The 27201-nt window shown below is 41.3% G+C and overlaps 1 protein-coding gene across 2 annotated transcripts in view; it reads right to left on the reverse strand.

Annotated features, from left to right (window-relative positions):
* The window catches only part of LRRTM4 (leucine rich repeat transmembrane neuronal 4), a 977774-nt gene that overhangs the window by 509474 nt on the left and 441099 nt on the right, over positions 1–27201 (reverse strand). The gene's annotated exons all lie outside the window — the stretch shown is intronic.

Raw genomic sequence — 27201 nt, forward strand, 5'->3', positions numbered from 1 at the left:
TGCAGCACATTTTGTTTTGATGTATTTCCAAACAAGAGCTGGGAGAGACAGAGAACTCAAGATTTAAGGCCCAATTTTGTATGCTCAAGAGGCTTCAGTGGTTGGAAAGAGGTTCAAATATTCATCTAAACTTTTGGATCTGAACTGAACCAGCCGCTACAGCTAAAGATGGGGTTGAATCAAAACAGTGGATCTGAACCAACCTGAATTTTGGGCATTTCAAAATCCAAATCCAGATCTAAATTATGTCACTTGAACTAATTTTTTTCTGTATCTCTAGCCTTTAAGGTTCACCCATCACATGCTTGTCATTTTGTGATACATCCACTGAAAGCAGTGGCACTTTGGTTCCATGTCATTTGTCCTGCTTCAACTATTTTCTTTACAACACAGTTTATAACTCTTGGCTGTTGACACTAATATACAATGTTCCTTCACTATTAATGCAGCAGCTCCCTCACTCTCAGACAAAGCAATTGTATCTTTCATTCATCTGAAGTATTGAGAATTGATTTAATTTCTAATTCCTTTTGCTGTTACAAAATTTGTTCCTATGGTCATTTTCTATCTTCATTCCTCCCGTACTGCTCTACACAGGCTGATGTATCTTAACTTACATAGCATTGTCAGAAAAGAGAAATACTACTTCTCATTTTATCATAAAGAAGCCCTTGCTTCTCATTTATCTGTGGTATTCAACCTCTTTGTTTTAATTAGTGCTGCCAGATAATTCATGACAATAGCAGCAGCTCTGGGTACTTCTTTTTATTATTTAATTATTCTTCAGAGAATTTCTGTCAGCAATGCAATGCTTTATAAAAGATCTACGCCCATCTAAAACCTTAACTCCGAATGGAAAGGCAGCTCACTTTACACCAGCTTTCCATCAGTGCGTTTCGAGCACAAAACCTACAGATGTCAGTTTCAGGCTCAGTTTACATGGGTTCCCAGTCAGCAAGGTATGTACACACAAGTTTAAGTCCATCTCTCTCCCACATGACTCTTAAGCACATATTTCACTATAAGCACTTGTTTACATGCTTTGCTGAATTACCATGGACTTCTGAGTCAGAACCATGAATATCGTTCTTTGACAGGAAGGATATTCTTATGATTAAGAAACAGGAATAGGGCTCAGGACAGCTTAATTCAGTTCCTGGCTGTGGGATGATCTTGGACAAATCACTTAAGCTCATTCCGCATTTGGAAAATAGGGATAATAATTCTCTCTCTCTCACACACGCACAAACACTCTCTCTCTCTCCATCAGTTGGTGTTTGTATTGTACAGATCGCAACACTGTGTCCCAGACCTTGGCTGGGAACTATCATAAATAATAAGAGAGCTAGCTGGAGTGTGAATCAATCTTCCCATCTGAAGGTCCAAAAAATATATGTGACTGTGTGATAATTTCTCAGGTAATATTACATTTCTCTATCCAACATTTTAAAGACGTTTAGCCCATATTTTCTGAACGTCTCGGCCATGCAGTGTCATTGTTCTACTAATGTGCAAAATGCTGTAAGGCATCCAAAAGTCAGCCTGCAAGATCAACCCATAAATTTAGAATAGTATTCATCAAATTACTGCTGGTAATTGTTCCATTTGAAATATGGACGGAAAGTTTAATGATTAGCAACAGATGACCATCACTGGTTACAGTGGGGGGGGGGGGAGTATTTAAACATATGATTGCCACCAAATATTGCTTGCAAACACAACTTTAGGACTCTTTTTTAACCTGACTTCTGCATTTGATCACACGTTTACTGAAAAATATGAAAGGAAGTTTGTGCTCATCAGAAGGTAGAGCAAATTTGGCTTCTTATTTTTGGGTTATAAATATGTCCAGGGAGGAGTGTGTGGTGTGGGGGACCGGGTAGGGATACACTATTTTCCCATAGCTGTAGACTTATTTAATAATATTCATCCTCTCCTGAGACCCTGGAGTTCTGTGATACCTGCCTTTGTCTTTCAACTTTGCCTGGTAGCCTGCCTGATGTATCACTGCTGAGGCAACTGCTGAAGGAATTTAAGTTAACAGTTAAGGCTCTAATGCCTGGTGTGCATCATTACACACCATCCCAAGCTGCCTCCACATCTCAGATACCCAAGCCCCTGTGAGCTACCCCCTCAGTAGTGCTTCTAACTTTCTATGGAGTCTTCCCCTGATGGCAACCAATCCCTGGCAGAAAGGAAAAAAGAGTGGCAGAATCACTGATTGCGTAATCAATACCAGACTTTTACTGGCCTAATACTGCACAACCAACTCATCACATTTGAAAAATGGATTGAAGACAGAAATTTTCCAATACTTGGTTTCAGAAGAATTAATCGGATAAACTCTTCTCTTGGTCTGATATTAGGGTGGCCAACTGCCTAACCACACAAACCCAAACACACTTGTCCTGCCCTTTCCCTGAGGCCCTGCCCCTGCCCCTCCCTTCTCCAAGGCCCCACCCCACTCACTCGATCCCTCCTCCCTCTGTCACTCGCTCTCCCCCACCCTTACTCGCTTTCACTGGGCTGGGGTAGGGGGTTGGGGTATGGGATGGAGTTTGGGATGCATGAGGGTGCTCAGGGCTGGGGAAGGGGGTTGTGGTGAGGGAAGGGGTGCGGGGTGTTGGCTCGAGCTGGGCGGCAGTTACCTCGGGAGGCTCCTGGTTGGCAGCGCAGAGGGGCTAAGGCAGGCTCCCTGCCTGCCCTGGCCCTGCACCACCTCCAGAAGCGGCCGACATATCCCTGCAGGGCCCATGAGAGCTGCAGGGGTGGTGCCTTCAGGCAGGAACAGCACACATAGTCTCCTGCCTTGCACCCCACCCCCACCCCCCCGGGGCAGCAGGGACATGCTGGCCTCTTCCAGGAGCAGTGCGTGGAGCCCACCAACCCCGCTTACCCTCACGCGGCTCCCGGGCAGAGGCACAGAGAAGCCAAGGCAGGCTCCACTCCTGGAGCTCCCATTGGCCACAGTTGCTGGCCAATGGAAGCGGTGGAGTTGGCGCTTGGGGTGCTGGCAGCGCACAGAGACCCCCGCCTCCCCACAGGGGCTGCAGGGACATGATGGCCACTTCTTGGAGTGGCGCGGGGCCAGGGCAGGCTTAGCCCCACTGCTCCGCCAGATTTTTAGTGGCCTAAAAATGTCCCAGTTTGGCTTCAGTAGCCTCCAGGAGATAGAACCCGATTTCGGTAGACTCCCGGCAAAACCGGGAGGGTTGGCAACCCTATCTGACATAGCTTCAAGATTTAACGTCGATCGGTCTAGTCACAATGACAATTTTCATTTCCATTGAAAATGTTGACAATGTTCATGTTAACATTTTTTGATGCAACACTTCTTGGCTTTTTTTGTTGTGCAAAATGTTTTAATATTTTGACTTTTCATTCCAATTTGGATATTGCAATGTCAAAATTTCCTATAGTATCAACATTCCATTTTCCAAATCATAAGAAATAGTAATGTCTAGTTCTTATACAGCACTTTTCTTCCATTGATTTCAAACGCTTTACAAAGGAAGTCAGTATCATTACCCCTATTTTACAAATGGAGAAACTGAGGCAGAGAGAGGGGACGTGACTTACCAAATGTCACACACCAAATCTATATCAGATCCAGGAACAGAATCTAAATTCTTGTAAGATCCAGTCAAGTGTTATATCCACTAGGCCACACTGTCTCAAACAAGTCTGCTTTTCTATACCAGAGCCGAGCCTTCACTAGCATCTGACTGCGAATGTTTTTACATTTCACTCCTAACTCTCAACAGTAAAAATTATTGTGCCAAATACATTCTTAGAATGATTGTCGTCATCAACAGAGTTACATCGGGCATGCATGTCTCTCAAAGACTGTACTGAAGAAATGCCCCTTTTACTATAAGTACGTGTCTGTATTTCTTATATATATATATCTTGAATGATACTTTATTCTGATAGCATTCTGAGGCGAGATTAGATGGTAATTTGTTTCACTGTGTACTTATGTTCTGAAATTCTAAATATGAGCCCTGGTAATAGAGACCTCAGGAGAACACCATGTCAAAAATACTTATAGAGCTGTGCAATCAAAGGTTTATAAAACCTCTGATTAAAAAGGAATCCGTCACCAGAAGCAAAGAGCAAATCTGTGTTTGTTCAGCGTACCCTGTTTCTTAAATGGGACATATGCCAGTACCATAGAGGCAATATCCCCTTAAAGGAAGCAGAGCGGAGAAAACAGTGTAAAAAACACTGAATTTTGCTTTGCATTCAACAGAAAATTCTTATTTGACTGTGCTTTCAACCCTTTTCACTTGTGTTACCTTTCAACAGTCAAGCACTAAAGTTTGATTAGCATGAATACTCACAGAGGGTGAAATAAGGCCTACCATGAAGGCAGCATAAGAGTTGCTTTGATGCCGTTACTGAGACATAGAGCACTGTAATCTCAACTGCAGTGCACGGGGTGTGCTGAAGCTACCACAGCAAGGCAAATTCATCTAAGCTGCCTTAGCGATATATAACAGCATCCTCCCATGTGTCTCCAGCAGCAGTTGAACCTGGAAACCGCCAGCGCTGCTTCTCATTTACACTAAGGCCACGTTACATGACCTTGGCAGTTAAATCAGGAGAAAATTATATTCACACCCACTCTGGGCCCTTTTACACTGCTAGGCTAGTGAAGAATCAAGACCACTCACTCTACCACTTAAGCTAAAGGAGTAACTCCATTAGCTAGAAGGCATGATTTTTGTCCTTTGTGGACCAGCTTCTCGACGGCAATACAAACAACACACTAAACAAGAGGAGTACACATGCACCACTTAACTCTCATTTAAACCCTGCTCTGAGGACATCAGTGGTGCATACGCTTTCTGTTGGCCCGCTGTATAGGGGTGAATTTCACTCCATAAATCAAACTTTTAGCTCAGATGTTTGAACGTGGCATTGAGAATGAACTTCAGACTGTATATTTCACTGTGAAATTTGCCGTTAACAATTCTCACTGATTTGTCTAGTTACTTCAATAACCTTAAAAAAAAAAGTTAAATTAGTTGGCTAAATTACACAATGGCTGTAGCAATGACTCTGCCCTTTGAGACTCCAGTGTGCAGCTACCACTCTGACAAACTGGGAAGTGGTCATGCACAGGATAGACATACCGTACATTATGCATATATGAATTATGCGGGGGTAAACCATAGGCTCTGTTTTCCCTTAAACGCACTTGTGCACATCCATGGTAGTGTTTTCGTTAGAGAGTTCACGAATATCCTCTAGCAGCTGGTTCATAAGACAGGCTCCAATTCAACAAGGTACTTATGTACATGGCTAATTTAAAGAATGCAAGTAGCCCCATTGAAGTCAAGGCCTTATTCACTAAATAAATTTGAATAGGACCACTAACATGCTTAGAGTTAGGCATGTGCTTAAGTAACAAGGCTGAATCAGGGGTTTAATGGTTTTGGAAACTAATCACTTTACATATTGTTTGCAGTCATGTGGTAGCCATGTGGGTCCCTCAAGAAGTTGGGTCCACCCTGTCTCTGTAATCCCTTTCCATGGCATCTGAATCAACAGAAAAACTACCAAACCAGAAACAACAACATCTGGCTTATATGTCACCTTTCATTCAGAAACACTAAATTTCAGTATATATAGATCAATCATGCAGGGTTTTATGGAAAGCATAATTGTTTCAGCTATTAATTTAAATGCAGCTACCTGCATCATGGAATTGACAGCACAGGGAGAATTTTAGGTAGCCAGAATCTATTTTTACACATCAACAATTGTTGCAGAACATCTGAGCTAATGCACCTCCGCTTTCAAAAACTGGCATGGGAACTCATGCGTGGCCATTGTAAAAAGTCCTCTGACCGCATGTGCTTAGGTCCTCAAGTTTCATGTTTCGCTCAAAAGGAGGCGAGTAGAGAAACAATGCTGAATTCCTACCATTTTTACAGATGAGTTCCATTTTAAGCTTGTCACCTACAGGCTGTTTCATTTAGATCAGTGACAGCCCCGGTATTGATTTTTTAACATTTTGACGTGTGTGTTTTAAAATTCCATGTCCAGCGCACTGTACATTCACAAGCATTTCCATTGTGACTGTCATTCTTAAATATTCATCAAATGGTGACTGCCTGTCTGAGAATGATTGATCTTGTCATGGCAACTTCTCTTTTTTCAAAACATACCAGTTTACATAAAGCAGATGAAATAACCTGCCAGACTCTTATTTATTTTCTTTTCCAAAGTAAGTACCTGGATCTTAAATGGCCCCATTTTATTTGACTTTTCTGCCCTGGGCTGAAGTCTAGTTTAGGACAAAAATGGAAGAAAACCAAACTATAGCCACCACTGGAAACTTAACATTTGCTCACTATGGCGTTTGTGTTCCATGCCCTAGAAAAAGAATAGATAGATCTCATATATCATAGTAGGCAAATGTTGACTTTTTAGTGGCAACTACACACCGTGGAAACTAGAGTGGGGAATTATGTCAGGCAGAATGAAGATTCTTAAGTGGGAATTTGGCCATAACATCAGGCAAACCTTCCTTCTTTTTCAAAAAAGTGCCATTGGATCTTGTTTACTTCAGAAAAAGTGGACTTCTTGTATAGAGAGCTCATCATGTGACATATGCGCCACTTGGAATTGAAATCTCACGAGGTTCGGGTACAATCAAAACCAACGTTGACACTGGTTCATTTTCAAATCCAGACTCCAAAGCTCAGCCTAACCAAAACAAGACCTGGACCCAAACCTCACCATCTCTAGTTTTGCTTATCTAAATAGCTAATCCTTCACTAACACCAGGAATTTTATCCAAATCACGTATTCACAAGATGAAACTATTATTCTACTTTACAATGCCCCCCCCCCCACAACGTTTTTAACAAACTTGAAAAAATAACACAAACTCTTCACAATCATCTTCTACATGGAAACCTGTAATGAACTGACCAGAGAATGTAGCATTGCTCTCTACAGGATATAATCAGTCCTGCTCGGTTGCATGTCTTAAGCCTCATATTGCTGCTCACTAATGGATAGTCTCTTTTAGCTGAATAGGTGGGTTTTGGACAGAAGGATATGAGTTTAATCCCCCTTTCTTTTCCATCTCGCCTTCTGAGATTCCAGTAACACAACTTTGAAGATCAAAATCTGAGAGTTCTTGGGGTACCCAAGATGGAGAATCACCTTGTTCTCCTCCTGTCTTCAGTGAGAGATACTTGCTTGTGCTTAACTAAGTGTCAGCTCCCCGACACCTCCAGCCTGTTAGCCAACCAAGCCCTCTCTTCTGGACTATGCCAGCCCTTCCTTTGCCCTGCAGGTTAAAAATAGGTGCGCCCCACTCCCCAAGCCCCCTTGAAGCAGGTCCTATAGTGCCCAGTCCCTTATCCACTGAACACTCACAGTAATACCAGGTCTGCTGTCCCCAAAAGAGCAGCAGACACACCAGCTTGAATGATTCAACTCAGAGTCAGCTCCTAGTATAATCCCACAGAACAGAGATATATTAAAAGCGAAAACAACAATAAGCTTATTACCAAAGGTTCAAGATTTAAGTAACAGTGAAAAAGGATAATGGAAACAAAAGGGCTACCTATAAAACAAAATCTCAACTTTATTTCTAGAGATTAAATTTAATAGGCTAGCCTTCTGCTTAAAGAAGTCTATCTCACCCAAATATCCTTTGCAGCTTCTCAACCAAGGTTGGTTGTGATCCTGTTTTCATGAATGTAATTGCACTGCCCGATTACGTCCTAGGTCAAGGATAAAGGTGTGTCTTTCTTGCCTTCTACTGATATTCCCCCAAGTTCCTTGTCTATACCTCAGGGTCAGGATGACCTTATTCTCCAGTGTGCTGCCTCCCTGTTGATTCCACTTTCCCCAATGGCTTTGTGTGTAAATGACTCTCCTTTGTGCTAACTTACAGGATCTAATTTACATGCCAGAAAGACAGGTGATTAAAGATATTTTGTCTGACAGAAAACCTTTTTGTCAGCTCTGCCTTGATAGAGACCTTAGGAACATATTTGCAGTATACAAACTCCTAACATCGTATCTGTAATTACATTTTACCATGACATTAATGACCAGTGTGAACCTGTTTTTATTGAAAGACGTCACATGATATTCTCTATTGAATCAGAAAGTACATACCAGGATCAGGATATTTTTGTGACCCTCTTGCCAGTTGGCACTGAGGGGCTCTTAGAGTCACCTTAAGGGGCCACATATTTGTTACAATGCAATGGTGTGCTACTGACTAAGTGCAAACAGTGCAGAGTTCTGTATACCGCTCAAGGCAAGCACCATTAATTTGTATTTATGGACACATTGTAATGAAATAAATGGTGTATCTATTGCAACTGTCCATGATGAGAATGTTGGTTGAATCAGTATTCATTCTATGTCCTATTATTATTTTTTGTGCCATACTTGAAGTTACTTGGGTTAATTGTATGCTAATGCATGCCAAATAAATTAGACAGGAGCTACCTCATGAAAGATTTATGGAGACTGAAAGAGGGTTTTACTAACAGAAACTTCTCTTTTGAAATCTATCACTAAAATCTGACCTAAATCACATCCTGAAATATGTTTCACTTAAGTTTGCAAAGCTTTTTGTCGACTAGCGATTCAGGGGATTTAGCTTTTGCATGTAAGGCAAAAATTGTGTCCTCAGTTCCATACATACAAATACACAGAAATTAAGAGACCTAGTTCTGGAACTCTTACTTGGCCGAATACACCTTTACTTATATGAGTAGAGCCATTGAAATCAGTGGCTTCAACTAGATTCTCACTCTCACAGACCTTGGGAGACAGGCCAACCCTTGCTTACAGACAGCCCCCCAACCTAAAGCAAATACTCACCAGCAACTAGACACCACACAACAAAAACACCAACCCAGAAATCAAATCCTGCAACAAACCCCAGTGCCAACGCTGTCCACATATCTGTTCAAGGGACACCATCATAGGACCTAATCACATCAGTCACACCATCAGGGGCTCGTTCACCTGCACCTCTACCAATGTGATATATGCCATCATGTGCCAGCAATGCCCCTCTGCCATGTACATTGGCCAAACTGGACAGTCTCTACGCAAAAGAATAAACGGACACAAATCTGACATCAGGAATTATAACATTCAAAAACCAGTAGGAGAACACTTCAATCTCCCTGGTCACTCAATAACAGACCTAAAAGTGGCAATTCTTCAACAAAAAACATGACATTAGGCCTGAATAAAGACTGGGCGTGGTTGGGTCATTACAAAACCTAAACCTAATTTCCCCCTACTGTTACACATTCTTGTCAACTGTTTGAAATGGGCCACTCTCATTACCACTACAAAAGTTATTTTTCCTCCCTTGGTATCCTACTGTTAATTGAATTGTCTCATTTGACCGACCTCACACTTGGTGAGGCAACTCCCATCTTTTCATGTATTTATACCTGCTCCTGTATTTTCCACTCCATGCATCTGATCAAGTGGGTTCTAGCCCACAAAAGCTTATGCCCAAATAAATGTGTTAGTCTCTAAGGTGCCACAAGGACTCCTTGTTGTTTTTGCTGATACAGACAAACACGGCTACCACTCTGAAACTAGATTCTGATCTCTTTAGTCACATTGACTAGCACCCAACGCCGCACGCAGTCCCACTGAAATCAGTAGAACTAATTACAGAGACAGCTGCTAATTGGCGTGAGAGATGGGATAGGAACCTGGCCCCATGAGAGAAAGGGCTACTTGTATGAAGGTCAAGTGTTCTGACAGATGGATACAACCCCTGTTTTCAGGGGGAGTCACATCTGTGTAACCGAGGGCCGAGTTGGCTCAATGACTTCAAAGTGGTTGCTGTCTGCAATGTGGCCTACTGACTTCCACGCGGTTGCGCAGGTGTAAGGAAGGATAGGATTTTACCCACAGAGCGCATATGCTGTAGATTTAACCTGTGACAGTGTTCCACACTTAGTGAAAACTGTTCAGCTGCATATTTCTCATAGACTCCATCTTTCCTGAATAAGGGCAAAAATCCATTTTTCCCTAAGCATTTAAAAAAAATATTAGCCATTGCTAATGAGGGACTCCATGGCTGAGAATTTCCTTGTTGTTCGTCTGTAGGTGAAACCCAGCCCACATTAACCACAAGTTCTTGTCTATCTAATGGCTTTTCAGCAGCCCAGTCTTCCATGTTGCCAAAAGCCAGAATCACAAAAAGGCACCCTTTATAGATGAAGAGTTTCTATGGCCAGAAGGCGCCATTATAGATTCATAGATGCATAGATATTTAGGTCAGAAGGGACCATTATGATCATCTAGTCTGACCTCCTGCACAACGCAGGCCACAGAATTTCACCCACCACTCCTGCAAAAAAACCTCACACCTATATCTGTGCTATTGAAGTCCTCAAATCGTAGTTTAAAGACTTCAAGGAGCAGAGAATCCTCCAGCAAGTGACCCGTGCCCCATGCTACAGAGGAAGGCGAAAAACCTCCAGGGCCTTCCAATCTGCCCTGGAGGAAAATTCCTTCCCGACCCCAAATATGGCGATCAGCTAAACCCTGAGCATATGGGCAAGATTCATCAGCCAGATACTACAGAAAATTCTTTCCCGGGTAACTCGGATCTTACCCCATCTAATAACCCATCACAGGCCATTGGGCCTATTTACCATGAATATTTAATTACCAAAACCATGTTATCCCATCATACCATCTCCTCCATAAACTTATCGAGTTTAATCTTAAAGCCAGATAGATCTTTTGCCCCCACTGCTTCCCTCGGAAGGCTATTCCAAAACTTCACTCCTCTGATGGTTAGAAACCTTCATCTAATTTCTAATCTAAATTTCCTAGTGGCCAGTTTATATCCATTTGTTCTTGTGTCCACATTGGTACTGAGTTTAACTAATTCCTCTCCCTCTTTGGTATTTATCCCTCTGATATATTTATAGAGAGCAATCATATCTCCCCTCAACCTTCTTTTAGTTAGGCTGAACAAGCCAAGCTCCCTGAGTCTCCTTTCATAAGACAAGTTTTCCATTCCTCGGATCATCCTAGTAGCCCTTCTCTGTACCTGTTCCAGTTTGAATTCATCCTTCTTAAACATGGGAGACCAGAACTGCACACACTATTCCAGGTGAGGTCTCACCAGTGCCTTATCATCATCTGGTCTGCAGAACCTCCTTATGGAAGGTCATGACCTCATTATGAACTGAGAATGATCTACCCTCTTACCCTGGAAATGGTCCCCTAAAGTAAGGGAGAACACACTGTGGTAGGAAAAGTTGCATTGCCACTTTCCATGCTGTATGTAGAGGACTTGCGTGGGTAAAGTACTTCAGTCCTCAGCGGCAATCTGGCGTCTTTCCCTAAGGGCTATTAAAAATATGAACTATGAAAGACCACGCTAGGTTGTCTTTAATTATAGTAACATACACTTGTAATGGTGTTCCTATAAAATGGTACATTTTAATTCCATTGCCGTTTGATTCTTATTCTTTAATTATGTAATAAAGTTTTCAGAAGTCTCTGTGATACTATTTTCCATTTCCTAGGTGTTGTGCCACAAAGGTTTATTAAAATGTTGACATTTACACTTGCATTTTTAGTTAAAGCTGTCATAAAAATAAATTATTCATATTATAGGATGAAATTCTAACTTACAAAGAACCGTAATAGGAAGGGTAAAGTCTCCCTTTCACTTATTACTTTATTTAAGGATTTCCAAGGGAAAGCAGAGCTACCAATTCTGAAACTTCAGATGCTATTGGTGATGAATGAGTTTTAATTACAGCCGTGGGGATATTGCTAAGATGTGCTGTGCCAAATTCAACCGTGGCATGAATAGACGCAACTTCCACCGGCTTCTACAGTGTCAAACACTTTGGCACACCATTAATACCCAATAGCCTCAGTTAATATAGGCACTCAGAGCTAATTATGCAGATATTTAAGCACCTAAAGATGTAGATACTCAGTGAGATTTCCAGAGGCACTTAAGTAGGTTAGGCACCGGAGACTCCTGGGAGTTAAGCACCTAACTTGTTAGGTATTCCAAAAATCGACTAGGCACCTTCTGCATCTTTAAGTGCCTAAATACATTTGATATTTGGTCCCTAGAACGTGCAATCTAAGAACCTAGACAGACAGGGTACTTTGGATTCAATCCCCTCCTGAAGACCCACTTCTGCCATGTTGCCTAAAGGAAACGAGCTGACTAGCATGGAACAATCTGAGGAGTAATTAGGACTAGTTTATATAGCCCATTACAATAAATATCACCGCTGAGTCACATCAGCAACAGCTACCACTCATAACACTGTTAGAAGTAGCCACGTGCCAGGTAGATTTGGTATTTTGTGCATCTATAGGTGGGTAACAGGGATTTGCAGAGAGATAGAGAGAGAGAGAAAGATGTTCTCCCTCAGTGTGGTTTCTTCACAAAGCAACTGGAATCTTGCCACAACTGGCCAGCGAAAAAAAATCGCTCCCACCCTCCTACAATAGAGAAGTAATCTTCTATAAAGCTGGCACAGCTAACCCTACTTTCCAGGCCCAGCGTAGGGAGTGTGTTGGGAGCAAGAGTGGTGGGAAGGAGGCATGGTCAAATCATTGTTGCATTCATGAGTAGGATGCTCTAACCTAAACCCCGAGGCTGGGGCTGGAGCTGCACAGGGCTGAAAATTGAGGTCCTGCAGCTGGCTCCCTCATGTGCCCCCCAATAGTCTCCTGATGGAACAGATCTTGGCACAGGAGAGACTCTGGCTCAGAATTATGTACAACATTAAACATTCTAAAGCACCATTTGTGATTTAAAGTCTGGAATTAAAAATCCTCCTGGGATAGAGCCATCCACAAGCTAAGTCTCACAATTTATTCAGGCCTTTCTTTCAGACCCTAGTGAGTTTTTAAACACTATCTGATCAACATAATAGTATTAAACTGTTTTTCATTACCCATAAAAATGAAGGAGAGCGATAAAGCTGGTACTGTCTAGGCCTATTTCAAAGAAATCAATAACCAGAATCTCTTTGTATATCCTGTTTTTGTTTTTTGTTTTTGTTTTGTTTTGTTTAAAAAGGGCTACATCCCAGAGAGGAACAAGACAAATACAGTTTACACCCTCCTCAATATACACACCAGAAATGGGCCTGAAAAAAGCCCCAGGTACAAATCTGAATGTCACAGCTGATGCCTTTCATGATTGTTTTTCCAGGTCATGACTCAAGACGATGGTACGCAGTGACATGCTGCAGAACAGGATGTGTTAAGTAAGCCAGAAAGCGAGAGAAAACAACAGGAACCTGCCTGTATGTAAAGGCCTTAATGGATCATCCACAATGTTCATTTACATCCAGTTCTGCATAGTCTCTGCACTACACCTTCCCACATCAGACACACACCAGTAACACTGTGCCCTCGGGTGGGTCATTGACAGGTTAAGATTCCCAAGTCAAGATTAAGATTAAGTCCCAAGTCAATCCCCACTGCCACTGACATACCCAGGGGAACATTATAATACCCATCCAACCTATTCATGTTGTTCGGCTGGAGGATTTTGAGCCAGATACAATAAAGAATGGAGAGGTCTATGTATTTAAGTTTATAAATGCTTTGTAATTGGTTGCTGTACCATCTATTAGGTCTTCATATGCATTAAGACACCTGTTTACATGCTAGAACATGTTTCATAATAATATACTGAATAATTAATATAAATAACTTTTTTAAATAAAGAATTTGTATGTGTTACTTTGAGGCATTACAAGTCTAAAAACTCTAACTTTGAAAGGAAAGGCTAGATCCTCATCTGGTGTAAACCAGCACAGCTCCTTTGAAGTCAATGGAGCTACGTCAATTTATACCCATTAAGGAGCTGTCCTGAAAGCTTCCAAGGCTTAATTAACTTTGTGTACCTTTCCTAAAGCATTATATTCTCAGATGAATTACCGTTTAAACTATTATCACCTGTGAGCTGGAGAGCGTGCATTGCTTTAAGGGATATGTGAACAGGAAGCTATTCTTGTGGTGCCCTTCTACATCATGGATGAATTTCACCTTTCACGAACAGCAACACGGGTTTTAATGATGCTTCCTGTCACTAATCTAGAGATCGGTGCAGAAGGATAATAGACCATCCGTGAACAATCCACAAAAACAAAACTGGTTGGAACATTATTTTCTTCCTTCTGTGAAAATTTGACAAAAATCATTTTAAATTTCCATCTACATTTTTTTGTATTTTCATCAAAAACATGGGGGGAAAAACAGATTTTGGTAAGCAAACACCCCCAAAACCAAAAACTGTCTATGGATTTTAAATTTTGACCAAATAAAGCATGGGGGAATCATAATTTTGTCATGATTTTTCTCTTCCCTCAAACCCCTATCATCTAAAAATTCTGATTAAGCATTATAGATATCTATCTTCCATCCTAACATCACAGAAATTCCACTGATGTTGGGGTGGAAACTCCTGAAAGATGCATACTGTAATAGGAAGAGGGCCTGAAACATAAGCCCATGTATCGGAGGCCTGAGCTAAAGTCAAAACCTTGCTGATATAAAGCACAGTTAAGTTGTGAGCAAGAGGTGGGCCCTGCTAAAAGAATTTGGCAAGCATAGGGCTGATATTGCAAAAACACATACTCCTAAGAAGTGCTAGGCACAAAACACTCATGCAAGCACATTCCAGAAGGGTGGTACCAGAACACCCCGATGAACACATTCCCCAAAGATAACAGGAACATCCTGACCAAGCTTAAGGATAGGGTCAGGATGACAGTATGATGAATAGAGATGTTTTGATCGAACCTACAGGTACAAGGCAATGGGTGGCACCCTAATACGTCAGAGGGTGGCACCATGATATCTCAAGAGTGATATGTCACTTGTTTGTACTGGTGTATAAAGATGTCTCTCAGAGGCAGTGTCTTTGTCCAACTGAGAGGGCAGTGGAAAGTCTTGCCACTGACTTGGGTGCGTCTGTTGTCACGGGCATACGTGTGCTTGAGTAACTGTAGACATTCGTCTGGGGAGCGAGGACCGTGCTTTGCTAACAATAAACCTAACCAAGCGCCTTCGCACCTTAACGAACTTTGTGGTCATTGGACGGTTTTCTCGAGATCTGCCGTGCCAGCTATCTGTGCAGAGCGGGGACACACACAGGGAGCACACACACACACACGCAGCCGAACACCGGACGACACATACCATCTTTGCAAATTACTGTCATATTGTAAGTAAAATCAAGCTACTCAAGATAGCAAGGATGAAGTCTTGGTCTCACTGAGGTAAATGGCAAAAATCCCGTGGGGTGAAAATCCCAGCCACATTGAAACTTCTTGACTTGAAAGAAGTTTGTACAATGCAGAAGAATTGTTCTAGCTTGGGATGGAGTCTAATGTCACTTCCCCTGGTTTTACAGCAGAATAACTCCACTGACTTCAGATGAGCACAGCTCTGAATCCAGTCCTTCATTTGGTTCTGACATCCCAACGGGACAGTCAGTGGACAGAAGTTACTGTGCATGGAGCTCTTTAAATAACCTTTCCTTTCTCTCTCTCTCTCTTTAAAAAAAAAAGGGGAGTTTAGAAGAGTTTAATTCCCAATCTCTTGTTTTGCTTAGTAGCACTGGGTTTAGTTCCCCCCATTATCATCACATACCCATGGAACTGATGCAGGCTGATAGCACTGGGTTTCCACACTGACACTGTAACCGGCCGGACACACACCATACACATTTAAATTCAGACACTGTATCTTCCAATTCTATCCTCTCACATTTAGCTGGAGAATCCCTTTTAGTGACTTGTCTTCCACTTCTCATACAGGGCCGTGCACAGGAATAAAAACTTGGCTCCTCCTGGAGGGGCACTTTCTGTGCCCCCCTGTGGCAGGAGGAGCTGGCTCCCCCTGCCCACTGCGGAAAGAGGACTTGTTTCTCCCTTGAGGCCTGTGGAGCTGGCTCTCCCCCCCACCTCAGTCAGTGGAGCTCACTCTTCTTCAGCAGCCAGAGGAGGTAGATCTCCCCTGGCAGCCCCAGTGCCGGAGAAGCTGTCATCTCCCGCCCCGCCCCAGCCCTGGAGAAGTTCTGTGCCCCCACTGATTGGGGGGCCGTGCCCCCGATTGTCCCCCCTTGCCCATGCCCCTGCTCATATACATTCCCAGGGCCAGGTTCTCCATATCCATTCTCCACCACTGCTGGCATGACTAGTTAAAGGAATTATAAACAGAAACCTGTCCAATCTCTTCTCTCATTCTTTTCTTGTGGTCCCCTACTGTCTGACTCCACTAGTTTTTTCATGTCTTATACTTAGATTGTTCTGTGTTTGTACAGCACCTAGCACAAATAAATAAAATAATTATAATAATGATAATAGCATACTGAGAATTATCTGCATTTTTTGAGATTTACCCATCCATTAATAAGTACCAACCTGGACTAGTGAAATATCCTGTAGAGCGTCCACTAAGCTAGCTAGAAAGTTTTGTACAATCAATAGCTTTGCTATTGTTATCCTTGTTTAATTGTTTAGTTATATGAAGCTTCATATAATACAGCTGAGTTCAAGCTTTGTGGTAAAGGGTGGCCTTATCCACAACACATGTATTCTTTGCACTCCTACTAGTCACTTAAATCTGACGGTTTCTTACAAATACCCCATAACAATCTGTATTTAAAAAGCTATTTCTCCTATTGCAATTTTATTCTTAACAGTGAACATCCAGAGACATTGAAATGAAAGTTTTAAACCATTATTTGCTGAACATCTAAAATGTAAGTGCAAATATAAAAGAAGAATAGTCTTTTATGACACCCCACCACCCCATAAACTTAAATTGTTTCTAGTCTTCAAAGGCAGTAACATGAAAGAGTCTAATCAATTTTCAATGCGGGGGGGGGGGGGGAGGGAAGCAAATTTGTAACAATTCTTGAATGTTATTGGCATAGGAGCCCATATTTTCAAGAAAACTTCTGAGCTCTAGTCCCCTGCTTAAAGTTAAATTTGTTTCCTTGCTATGGATACGTTTACAGCCTTCGCTCCACTAAATAACCCAGCATCTCAAAGTTATCATCCTGATCCTGCAAAACCACTGATTTTCTTCAATTCTCATTTATTTCCATTAGATGATGAAGTGAACTCAGTACAGAATTTAGTTCCCAAGTCACTCCCTTCCCATCCTATGCCAAAAGGACCGATGTCTGTAGACAGACCATTAAGATTGCTTAATCAGAGGTAAAATGGCACTCTCTGTAGAACCTCATCCTGCAGTCCTTGTTTACGCAAACCTCCCAGGGCTGCTGGCTGGGCATTCCCTGGAAGGGCCCAATGGCATACTAACTTGGTCCAAAGTGAGGAAGGCTAGTCTGGCAGATAAGGCTGCAGAATCAGACGGGGACTTCGAAGAACTGGGTTCAATGCCTGGCTTACTCATGAGTGATGAGTAATATTAAATTGTGCTGCTGGACTTCAGCATTCTTTCTGATACATTTTAATATTTGCCAAGGGCACCTATATTACGTGGACAGGTACCATTTTTATTATTTCTATCCCTGTAAATAGTTTTACCTGCATTAAGGCTGCAGAATCAGACCGGGACTGAGGCTACGGGTGATAGCAGAAGCAACCCTAGCTATCCCAACAAGCAAGAGTCTCTCATCTTGCAAATGTTCATAGGATCAATGAATCACAGAAGATATAAGAAATGAGCAAGACCTATTATTAGAACATCAAACATTCCTCATGCCATATAGGATGGTCTGGGTAGCATACATTGCTTTGTCGAATCCATCTCCAAATGACTCAACAGAAAAACCTCCCTGCTCATGCATGAGTGATGATGTATTGGGGTTTATGACTTTAGGAATTTCCAAAGTCAGTCTTGGTCCACTATTCCTGGCCAGAGTATGTGGTTCAAATGCAGAGCCACTGGTAGAGGGAGAATGGTGAGGAGTCAGACCTTATGAACCCAGTCCATTTGGATTTTGACTGTAACGTATCGGGTACACATACCCCATTGCTAAGTTTATACACGCAGAGTAACTCCTGACAATCAGGGAGCTAAACAGTAATGTATGAATCTCAAAAGGTTTAGAGCACAGGTTTGTTTCAGATGCCGTTCCATACCTCACCTGAACCTCTTGAATCTCTATAATTGAACTGAATCTCTCAGGAGTGGCACTGGGAAAGCCTACCTTACAGTCTTTTGTCATTTCTGCTTCCAGTACTGAGTATGAACAAAAACATTTTTATCTGTAGAGTGCAGAACTGGTGAAAACAGCTGGAGGCGCAGGAGAGCAGTTAATTTTTTTCTTAAGTAGTTCACTCAACTACGGGACAGTGAACGACATTAATGTGGAAATTATTTTTCAGCTGTATTCTTGCTTTACATTCATGTCCTTTACAATCTACTCTCTGTACGACACTGGCCAAAATTATTCTGATTGGTTTTCACATCCTATTGTGGAGCCCTAATATTCTATCACACCTGAAATTTACATTACAATTAAATGCAACATGCAGCAGAGATGCTGTGCTATTTTCAGGTTGTGCTTTAGTACTTCTGCTTTGCTGAATAGATGCTGTAAATAAGATTTCCAAATCCTTCATGTGGCTTTATGATAGTGAATATGACTGAATCCTTTAAACATTTCCTCTTGGGTATGGGATGCCTTTAACTTAGTCAGTTCCAGAAGTCATCAGTGGACCTAACCTTCGGGAACATTTCACTGTAAGCTGAAGAAGGTGCCGGCATAAAGATACCACAGTTTTTCTAAAGCGTTAGCAATTGTTTAACCTGAATATGGTTTATCTGCAGGTTATGGGCTCTCAGCAATTAAAGTGGCAGCTAGTCCTCTTTAAAAACCAAAGCCTAACACATTTCATTTCTGAAAAGACAGTACTACTCTGTAGAATGACTCCCTACAAAGGATGGATATATATATATATATACACACACACACACACATATATAATATATTAACAGAATATATAAGGTATATAATATATACATAAACACACACACATAGTAGGGTTCCATATAGAGTCACATATGCACAACAACATTACAGAGTTCCTTATATAGCATGTTTCTACAATTTCTCTATCAAATGTGAACCATTTTACATAGGTAAAGAGATCTTTCCAGCATGTCAACCCTATAAACTCAACCTGGGCTACAAAATAGTTCAACTGTGGGTTCTTTCTATCACATACATTACCACCAGTAACAAACGGTTACAAAAGCAAAATTATGCTCTCAAGTACATCTCTGAAATCCCATTGCCTTTGTTGGGATTGCATAGGTATAACTGACTGTAACTTAGTTAAAAAGAGAAGGAGGATAGCCCAGTAGTTGGAGTATTGGCCTAGGACTTGGAACTGCTCTGTCACAGATTTCCTTTGTGAACTTGGGAAAGCTATGTAACATCTCCGTGACGTACCTCCCCTGTTTTTAAAATAGGGATAACAGCACTTCCCTGACTCATAGGGCTGTTGTGAGGATAAATACATTATTGATGGAGGCCATAACAGTAGTTAAGACCGATAGAATCCTGTTTATGATGCACAAGATGGAACAGAATTCACCTCTGTCCTAGGTGTGTAGACCAGTGGTTCCCAAACTTGTTCCACCGCTTGTGCGGGGGGCTGCAGGAAGCGGCGCGGGTCGAGGGAATGTGCTGGCTGCCCTTCCCGCAGCTCCCACTGGCCTGGAGCAGCGAACTGCGGCCACTGGGAGCCGCGATTGGCCGAACCTGCGGACGCGGCAGGTAAACAAACCGGCCCGGCCCGCCAGGGGCTTTCCCTGCACAAGCGGCAGAACAAGTTTGGGAACCACTGGTGAAGACTCTTTAGGTTTAACTGAAGTGAAACACATTGAAAACCTTTTCCTTGTAAAAGAAAGCAGATAAGATTCTGAATACACGTAAGGCACTGCATCCTCAAGTGGAACATATTAGAATAGCTACACTGAATCAATAGAGCTATGCTGACTTACACCAGCTGAGGATCTGACCGACTGAGCAGATCTGTTGAGTAAGAAGGTGCCATTTTTACAGTCATTTTTTCAGAGTAGAATGACACTTGACGTTACTAAATATCATGCAGCACTGTAGATGCAGTTTAAATCATTCATGTGCACAGTACTTCATTGCAGCCAAGATTTTCAAAAGTGACTCATCACTCCAGGTGCCTCAAGGTTTGAGTGTGCACTTTGGCATACCTTCAAAGGGGAGTGATGTTCACAGTGAGTTCAGCACCATCACAGCAACCGGATGAGCCCTGCACCTCTGATCCCCCTGGGTCTCAATACGTGCATGCTCTCTAGGTCTCAGAGCAGTTACTTGTCTCTCAGAGTGGAACCATGTGAGTCTCCTGCTCTCAGACGAGGCTTTGGGTTGCAGTCCTTTGCGCGTGAACCGTGATTTACCTTAAGCCCCTGAAAACTCTGTTCCTTCTTGGACAACGACAGTGGAAACCAGTGACCTGAGAGACTCCTTAAAGGACAGTATTATTTATTTAGAGCCAAAGAATTGGAAAAGAAAACAGAATTTATAAACAATAGAACACACTGGACACAAACCTTACTTTTCCCCTGAAGATTAATCATTTCCTGGATCTGGGAAGGAGCTACTGCTTAGACTCCCTCTGCAGTCTGTCTTTCTCAGCTGCTGCTGAGAAGTGACTCCCTTCTCTCTCTCTCAGAAAAGGTTTAAGGTCCTTATCTAAATCTATTCTGTGGCTATCCTGTTTGCTCTTCCCACAGCCTCCTTTTAAGTTAGATGAATGTATCCATACAGGAAATTCTAATAAGCCTTCATAATTGTACAGCAATTTTACCTGACTGACCAGGTCACTTACAATATTAATTCAATTATTACATACTAATTAATATATAGCAGCTGCATGACTGTCACTTACTGAAAATTAGGTCCCTTTAAAGGTATCTGAAGTAGGACTCACTAAAATAATAGTACACAAAGTTAGTAGTCACTTTTGAAAATCTTGCCCAAACAGCTAAGAAATAGCCAAAAGGTAAGATATTATAAAAGCAAAGGAAAACCCCAATAATGATGAAATCCATTGAGACCACCGTTCATTGTGAATTAGGAGGAGTGTTTGTGTGAAGATAGAGATGTGTTTTACTCAATTGCACTATAAAACACAGTGGGTAGAAACATGAAACAAATCTGTCCACTGTGTAACTGCTCAATCCATGAGGTTGCACCAGGGACATATTTATCTGAATAATCCTGAGTCCCCACTGTACCTTATGAAGCCATCTACATCCATGCAAAGTTATTGTAAAGTGCAACCAAAACCAGAATGGTGCCATTTTACACTCATTTTGGACTGGTTTAAGTGATAGCAACGTACAGGGCAATGGAAAAGTCAGTCTCACAATATTTACAAAGATTTGCCCACTGATCTGCTAAGGTCAAAACCAAAACATTGAACTTGTATCCCGAGCATGAAGAAATTTAAATTCTAAAAATATGTAAGTGGCTTGCCCAACATCACACGGCAGATCAGTGGCAGAGCTGGGAATATAAGCTCTCTCTTCCAATTCCCAATTCAATGCTTTATCTAGTGGATCACGTGGACTTTCTTTTGACCATGTTGCTTCTATGGTAGTCTGCAATACAATATTCTTGAGAATGAGAGGCCAAATCCAGGAAGTTTGGATCAGAAGCAGAACTTGCTCAGAAATTAGGGTGGGTTGGATCCATCATTCCACTCGGGCACATCTCTAAATGTTGAAGAAAAGGTTTTGGTTTTTTCCCCCTTTCAGGTACTGAGAGCTTAGATGTGTCACTTCTTTCCCCAGAGCATGTACGGGAGAAATTTTTGAAAAGAAGAGAGATCTTGAAAGGAACATTATTACCTTCCAATCACAGAAGAACTGAAAGAGGAATTTATTTTTTATTACTATTTTCTTTCAAGACTGCATAATTATAGAACTTAAGGGAAAGTCAGTAAATAATGAGATAAACAATGAGGAAGGGCACAGGACATGTCTCCCCATTACTAGAATGGTGAAAAACTTAGTGGGACTCTGCTTTGTGGGGGTTTACACACCTGTGAGTTTTACTTTGAGTTTTAGGTTTGAGCAGAAAGCACTTATGCATCAGATGAGCTATGATAATAAAAACCTTCCCCAGCTAACTCGAGGAACACTCTCGTTACGAGTTTCTTTTTTGTACTTAATAATGTCACCAGCCTATTAGCTACAGTCGTGGCTTCTGACAGTCTCACTGTAAAGCAGCAGGAAGAATAAAAATGTGAACAAAAAAAAAGCCAGCTTATGGAGAAGATATGCTGTGGAGATATGACCACTTGTGTCCATTAAAAATCCATTGGACTTTTTGTATGGTGTATTAGCCTGAATCTTTAGGCCAAATTTTGGTAGATATATCCTGCTAACGTAAAATTCTTCTTGTAGTTTCAATTGGATACACAATTCTTATATACGATTCTTCTCTGCTTCCAGTCTTAAACTAATGTGTATCACTTTGCTCCGTTAAACAAAGTCTGTTGTGTTCTACCCCAGACTAAGATATTCAAAGGCAACTAAAGTGACTTTCAATGCCTCACCTTTTTTGGGTGCTCAACTTGGATACCCAAAAATGGACATACCCCAAAATCTTTAGTTGCTTTTGAAAAATCTCACCCCTTGCAAATCTATTGATATTTTTTTTTAAAAGCACATGGGCATCCTTCTGGATAAGTGACACTTATGGAGACATATGGGCATTGGGGGAGATTTTTGAAAGCATACGGGCACCTAACTCTTAAGGTTAAGCTTTGAGAATTAGGCACCTAAATGCCATTTGTACCTTTGGAAATATTCCGGATCATCGTCATTGGTATCAGTACAGCTAGTATCCTGTTCTGATCCCATTGGTTTGAGTCCTCAGAATCCACTCTCATAGATTTTAATGCAGCTTCTGAACCACAATCTAACCACAAAGATAAGTGCATGTGTGCATATGTATGTGTGTGTGTGGGAGGGGGAGTGTGTATATATATATATATATATATATATATATATATATATATATATATATATATATACACACATACACACACACACACACACACACACACATATATATATGAGCACAGTACACATTCATCAGAAAAATACGTGATAAATAGAACCCCACTGGAATGAATTCATCTATGACTTACTACTCCTGACAAAGGGAAAGATTTAGCTAAGCAAGAACTTGACTTACAGTTGCCTTTCTGGGGCCGCTTTGCTTAGCGTACATCAAGAAAATGATGAAGACCTAGAGCAAGTGTTGGCAGATTTTGACCTATCCATTGATTGATTCACTCCTATTACTGTATCCATTTCAGCCAAACATATTACCTATAGTTTGTGTAATAGCTCGTATGTTATTCTTGCTGTACAAGATGGTTTAATGTGGAGTTTGACACATGATGTATTTTATGCACATTTACACAAAATAAGAGTGATTAAGTTTCATTAAAGATAAAGGAAATTGTAGGCAAATATAATTTAGGGCCAGATTCGGACACATTGATGCATGTTGAGAAGTAGGTTGCCTTGAGACATCCCACTGAAATCAAGTCATGACATCTCATGACTTGAAAGTGTTTCTCAGCAAAAGTCAGTGTGGTAGAATCTAGCCTTTAGTTTGCTTTTGTTTTTGGGGGTACTTGAAGGGGAGAAAGAAACAATTTCTAGAGGACTCATTCATAAATGAAATGTTACATCTGCACAGATGCAGAGGGAAAATTGGGAAAAGCATCTGTGAGGCAGCTGTGGATACACTTGGAGATAAGAAATTTGGGAAATTGCATGTTTGGGATATTTGGTCTGTGAAGGCCTTGTGACTAGGCTTTTGGGTTTCTGATCAGTCCAAGTGCTTCATGTTTGCTGTACCGTGAAAGATACTGAGTTACTACTATAAATGGAAGTGTGGGAGGGGAGACATTAAGAACAGAGGTGGGAGGGAAATGAAAGAATTTTTGAGATTTTGAACATTTTTCCCATCCCAAAGTGGGACGAAGAATTGAAATCTTGATTTTATTTTTGCGGGGGGGGGGGGGGGAGGGGGAGTTGGATAGGGTAGATTGCAACATTTCATTTTGCTAATTTTAAGAAGTGTTTTGTTTCGATTGACCTTTTAATTTTATTTGTTCCTTTTTTTTTTTTTTTTACTTTTTTCCATAAAAAGGTTAAATTTCAAAGCAGAAAGTGATTTCTGAACAAAAATAGAATTTCTGGTTTTGAAACTGTCTAAATGGGATGTTTCGGCAATTTCAAACCTTTTTAATTAAAAAAAAACTAAGAATGGGCAATTCGTTGAAACTGAACCTTTCCCACAGAAAGCTTCAGTTTGATTTCAAATAAATTAATTTTGCTCCATTAATTTTAGTGGGATTTATTGTGGAGTGAGGTACCGTTCAAAGTGAGAAATGACAACCGAATCTGGCCCTTTGTGATCAGTCAAGATGGCGGAAGAACCGATTTGTAACTGTGTAGAATCCTAGACCGCTTGAGTTGTGATGTTGTTTCAGTGTCAAAAATGGTGATTGCATCCATTACAAAATAACAGCTTGGATCTTCAGTTGGTTGAAATCCTCAGCTGGTGTAAATCAGCGTAGATCCATAGGCCCTGATCCTCACGTATTATAAATTTGTCAAGGTCGACTGAAGTTTATTCCAATTTACGCCAGCTGAAGATCTAGCCCAATGGAATTCAATTTGTAAAAGTAAAGTTCAATGTTCAGTGCTTAGGCAGTATCAGATTGTTAACATCAGGGGCCAAATGAACAGCAGACGTAACTCAGGTAAGATACATCAAAGCTGAATGGAGCTGTTCACAGGCCTAATTGACTCAGTGGGCTTTCTGGTGGAGGTCTGTGTTTAAGACTGGCTTAGCTGTGACCAAGACTTATTTCCAGGGTCTCCATCTTAGTGTTTAGACCCTGATGGAGATTTATCCACAGCACAAAAAAAATCTACTAAACCATTTTCACAACCATCAGTTTCTGCTCAAGAGTGGCTCAGGACTAGAATGACAGCATAAGGCTGAGGTATATCCACTGGGCTGCATGAGAAATGTGAAAAGTGAGAAACAGACACGACAAGAAAAAAAAACAACAACCACCACCACCACCTGAGGGCAACTACCTAAGGGTGCGCATGTTCACGCGTGTGCGTTGGCTTTTGCCCTTGATTGGTCACTGGGTTGCCCTGGGAGCAGTCAGAAGGCAGAAAAATTGTCCTCAGGCAAAAGGACTTTCCAGGAAAATATCACGACAGAGACAAAATGAGACTAAAGGGGGTCAATTTCTGCTTTCACGTATAACTGAATGAACATATTTAATTCATCAAGTTAACAGAGTTACCCTAGATTTAAACCAGTGCAAGAGCAGAATTTGGCCCAAAGTGTCTCAAACAGAACAATTTGAAAGCAACACTTAAGATCTCTATTCCAACAGCCAGGCTTTCTTATGCCACCATTTTGGTTTTGTTACACGTGGCAACCATCTCGTTGCCCAGTTGGCTAGGGTCTTACTTATCCCCACATTGCTTGACCACTAATTTGTCACTCCTCAGATGCAACTCTTCTGAGACACCACAACCCATCTCCCAGGTCATTAACTTTGTACGTGCCAGACCATAAAATCATATCCCAGCCTTTTAACTGCTGTACAAAAATGTAGGACTTAAACTGAAACCAGATTAAAACACCCCCATGGCTTCCAGTTTTGATACGAGAGATAGGCCTGCACCAAACCCTTGGATTGGAACACCTCTGCAGGTGGTGTGGAGGGAGGTTGCACATCTGAACTTGTATTTGGTTCTGTGGTTGGAGGGGGTCAGGAAGAAATTTTCTACATAACTCATAATAGGGGACAATGTGGGTCTTTGCCCCCTTCAGGTGACAAATCAACATAAGATGATATCAGCCTGTTGTTATTACTACTGGTCAATTCTTTAGCTCAGCTACCGCTTTTGGTGCTAAAGGTCCTGAGTTCAAACCTCACCATTAGACCACATGGAATCAGTTTCACCTGCACACTCATTTGCTTTATCATACCAACTTAGGGGCAGCCAGAATTTAGCCTGTAGACTGGACATTATGCAAGAAAAAAAAGCTTCCCACATCTGGGTGGGAACTGGCTATAACTATTGGTATGTAGTTGGTCACACTTCAGTACTCAGAACCCAGAAGCATGGAGATGGGGTAGTGGAAAGAACCCACGTTTATTGTGATCTTCAAAAAAAAACCAAAAAAACCTATGGTTTGCATTCAGATTTCAAGTGAAAGTTTTTGTTTTTTCATTCAGATCAGTTTGTGCATCCTTAAATCGTAACTTTCATCTCACCCTGTCCTAAAATATTCTGGACACACGTTTTCTAAGAATGTTCTTAATAAGAAATAAAATAGTTTTAAAAGGCGGTTCTGTTGTTGTTGTTGAAGAATTCTCCTGCTTCGCGTTGCTATTGCAACTCCAAAAAATAAAATCACATCCGCAGATAAGTGGGAAATCGCTCACAGCGTATTTGTGGCTCTCAGACTTTGTGGAAGAGGAAGAAAAAAATCTCTTTTCTCTCCTAATCCAGAGTTGTTTTAAATAACAGTCTTTTTAGACTTCCATCTTTTTTTTGACAGCAGATTGAATCTATTAATAGGGTGACTTGGGATTTTTCAGACTCTGTTCTTCATTTTGCTCTTCTGTGCCTTTTTTCCCCATGTTTGCCTACTGTACTTTTCTACAAGTAATTTAATCAACTTCTGACCACGTCTACAGTATTTAGCATAAGATTATCTGCTTTATGCTAAAAAGACTTAAAAGAGACATAAAACCATGGCATTACATTGATCAGAAATACAGCTTATTTAAGCCAAAATACTTATGAACTGATTTAAATTCTAATGAGACTGATTGTTATAGAGTGGCAGAATGAGAGCAAGGCTACCACACATAGAAGTATCCTTGCTGAATTGAGATTCTTTTCTTAGTCACTCTAGTAGGTGGTTAAGAATGTCCTCCTTACTAATGAACTGTCCATTTTCTTTAGAGATAGGCACAAATCGAGACCCACCTCTCACCCAGACCCAAACATCTTCAAGCTCTGAAGGCTTTGAGATATAAATTCAGATCCGTCATTTGCAAACGGCCCATATCTTTATATAATGGGCTGAAATCA

The sequence above is a fragment of the Natator depressus genome, chromosome 26 (assembly GCF_965152275.1).
Source record: "Natator depressus isolate rNatDep1 chromosome 26, rNatDep2.hap1, whole genome shotgun sequence".
In the NCBI taxonomy this organism is placed as follows: domain Eukaryota; kingdom Metazoa; phylum Chordata; order Testudines; family Cheloniidae; genus Natator; species Natator depressus.